Source organism: Rhagoletis pomonella, unplaced genomic scaffold (genome assembly GCF_013731165.1).
Source record: "Rhagoletis pomonella isolate Grant_MI unplaced genomic scaffold, Rhpom_1.0 Rhpom_scaffold_00006, whole genome shotgun sequence".
Classification (NCBI taxonomy): domain Eukaryota; kingdom Metazoa; phylum Arthropoda; class Insecta; order Diptera; family Tephritidae; genus Rhagoletis; species Rhagoletis pomonella.
Genome location: NW_023458560.1, coordinates 67,379,359 through 67,382,720, shown reverse-complemented (window position 1 = coordinate 67,382,720; position 3,362 = coordinate 67,379,359). Strand labels below are relative to the sequence as shown.

Below are 3,362 nucleotides of genomic sequence, written 5' to 3'. Positions count from 1 at the left end.
ATGCCACGGATGGCGGTGTACCTTACCTGCGGTGTGGCGTGTGCCATTCCTAATTTTGAATTTGAATTTTCTTCTTTTTTTCGTTATCTCTTCCAAAATGACTATTCTTGAAATTAATGTGCGAAACAAATTTGTTAAACGTTAAAAACAAAATTCCTTGAAATAAATTTTTAATTTTGAACTCCAATTCCGATTGAAAGTGTAGAAGATAAACGCAAATCACGTTTTGACAATTCGCTTTCCACGCTCACAGCTGATTAAATAATGACGAACAGCTGTGCTACGACAGGGTTGCAATAAGAACCAATTCATGATTAATAAAATAAATTGTTAGTTTTGAAGGCCGCGATTTCCTAAGATAGATATAAAGATTTATAATGAAGAAATTGAGGGATCAAAATAGTTACGAGTATCAGAACATTTATTCTGCTCAACTATCTTCAAAGATACTTTAGAACGTGTGCTTCCGTTTCACAACACTGTGCGGAACAGAGATGTGTTTCGGATGGCGTAAGAAACTTTGATTGTTTCCGCTTTAGTTAACATTTCCTTCTTTATTTATTTAAAAAAAAAAATAAAGCCTTACTGCCAAGTCCTTTCACTGTTTAGTCCAACGCACAGCCCACAACGTATAAGTTGCGATCCCGTACGAGTCCGGACTAGTCAGAAATAGTCAGAATCGGTCAAATTTTACTGGAAATCGATCCCGTACTCGGTTCACTGACTATTGAATTTGAAATTATTTTTGGTTATTTACATGTGTGAGCTAGTGTGTTAACAAATACAAAATAAGCAAAAATTTACAACCAAAATTTGGAGGTTATGTTGAAGTTGACAGAAGTTACCATTTTTTTACTAGAAAGCGATCCCGTACTTTTCAATGTTACTCTCTCGCTCTGAGCGAATTTTTATTTTTTGACAGTTTTACTTCCCTACCAGAAATCTCACTGGCAAAAGACTGGTCCCTTGACGGTCAGTGCTGATGCAATAATGCTGCAATTTCCTCATCAGAAATTCGGGGGTAATATGGAAAACCTGACCAGTTCTTTTGTGTAGATGTGACTATGCGTCCCTTTCTCGCATGGGGATTTTACCAGCAGTGCTAGAAGGTCTCTTTTCTACTTATTGTATTTCCTAAGGTTATTTTTACAAATGTTTTTCTGTATATTGGTGTATATTTTAGTGTGTTAGTGAAGAGGTCAGAAAAAAAGTCCTTTTCTTGTAGGGTAGATATGATTAGAAAGGAAGGTTACTCATACGCCGTGTATCGTACATGTTCGTAGACACTCATGAGTTTTCTTGACAATTTTTACACTTTTTCAGATTTATAAATTCTGAGTTTGTTATGAACATAACAAAACGTTGCAAATGTCATAATATTTTGTTTTTGCATACCCCAGAATATTTAGATTAAATCTGTGTTCGTATGGAATAGTAGCTTATGTCGGGAAGCTAGCTTTAAGTATAACGCGTCATTCCCTTTATTCTTTAAACGACAAGAAATTCTTTGATGAGACTTGATAAGAATATTGACTTGCTAGTATCGGAACTATTTCTGCACGTTTATTTGCCAAAAGTTCTTCAACGGCTCGGCGCCAGCGAGTCATTCACAATCGAATGCTGCGAATGCCGCATGTTGTTACTAAAGCCAGTCTTTCGTCATACGCTACTGTTCCATACGAACACAGAAATAAGCTAATTGTTTTAATTGCAGTTTACCTGCAGTACAAGCTCTTGCAAGCGACTGCGATAGAATAGCAAAGTATCAGGGCGATAGGTGTGTGTTCCTAATTCATCTATACTAGAAATTGCACTAGGTCTAGCATATGGGAATACATGTGCGAACTTCAGTCCTTACTCTTGAGAAATTCTCTCTCTCACAGTGTTTTTGGACGCATCCAGCAGACAATATCTTGACTTGGCTAATCAATGCAGGTGCTAAGTAGATTTTCCATGGTGCATTTACCTTGGGATGAGAAGCCTGAGAAGATTAAACTTAACGGGCGCATAATAGGATTTTCTCGAAGCCTGGACTTTACCAAAGAAATTTCTAACTGAGATAATTACTGCTGGGTTCGGAGTGATTTCCGAATCCGATTTTCAATTTCATATACAGTTAATTTCATAAACAGTTTCGGTGCTACATTAGGGACTGTATGGAAATTCTGATTAGTACTTCGACAGTTCACTGGACGGAAGCTGTCCAGAATAACTGGACAGTGGCTGCTTAGAGCGAGCGTTACCTATGCGCCTAGCGCCTCGATAGTTTTCCTTTTCTGAAACTATTTGGACAGAATAAAGCAAATATGACCAGCGCTTGTCCAAAATCCAGATTTATTTCCGGCTGGGATGCTATACTTCGTAAAACAAAATTGTCCGATGGTAAAGAAACATAGAATAATCATATTAAAAAAGTGGGGAAAATTTTTCTATAAAAAAATGGTCGAAACGCACACTAAATCTTTATGCGATCAAACATTTGTGAAAAATTTCGGTTTGGTTAATGGTTCAGTTAATTAGTGGAAAACAGCGATTTATCCGGTTCGAAATCGGTGCACTTCTCTGCTTTCCAGGCAGCGTAAAAAGTCACCGGTTAAATAGGCTCGATGTCATTTTGATTCTAAAATCCATTAAACAACAATTTAAAGGTAAATCCGCTCAGCGGCAGCCTGAATTTTTTTATCATGTTAAGATCAAGGCATATCAAACCTATTCAATAGCTTGTTTTGTATGGAGAAATGATTCAGATGCAAATTTTTTCAACAATTTAGAATTTTTGTGAAAATAAATTAAAAATATTTGAAATTTTCGAGACCAAATAATTTGAGAAGTCAAATCAGCTGCTCTACTGACACCACCTGTTCAATGAGCCTTGGCTAAATCTAAAAAATAGTATCTATCTAAAGTCAGTGTTTGAAAAAAAAACCTTTTTATGGTTTAATTATTTATTATTTCTATTTACACTTTTTAAGGCATTTACGTTCATAAAAATTTAAATTTATCGCAATAAAACTACATTTATATATAGCACATTTAAAAAGTTAACATTCGCAATTTTGTTTTTGAGTACAAAACATAGATTTTGAGTAAAAGTAGTCGTACAGGTGTATATACAATTCAATTAGTCACTAAATATTATAGCTTAATTTATACTACAATGCATTTATTCTAAACTAGTAGTAGTACATATAAAAAGTAGTATTTTGTTTTCTTGATAAATAGTTAGACAAAAACTTAACTGTACTACATATGTATGTATGTATGTAGATATGAATATTATCGTACAACGTTGATTTTTACGGCGTTATTAAGTACAAAAGCATTAAAATTATACACCTTTCTGGTTTCTATTAACATTAAGG

General features: G+C 34.7%; 1 protein-coding gene across 1 annotated transcript in view; it reads right to left on the bottom strand.

The window, feature by feature from the left end:
- LOC118741165 (39S ribosomal protein L28, mitochondrial) overlaps positions 1-233 on the bottom strand; it is a 4,305-nt gene extending 4,072 nt beyond the window's left edge. Inside the window, exon 1 of the mRNA XM_036473031.1 lies at positions 68-233. The gene's annotated coding sequence lies outside the window, so the exon portion shown is untranslated. The remainder of the gene's footprint in view (positions 1-67) is intronic.
- Between the last annotated feature and the right edge of the window lie 3,129 nt (positions 234-3,362).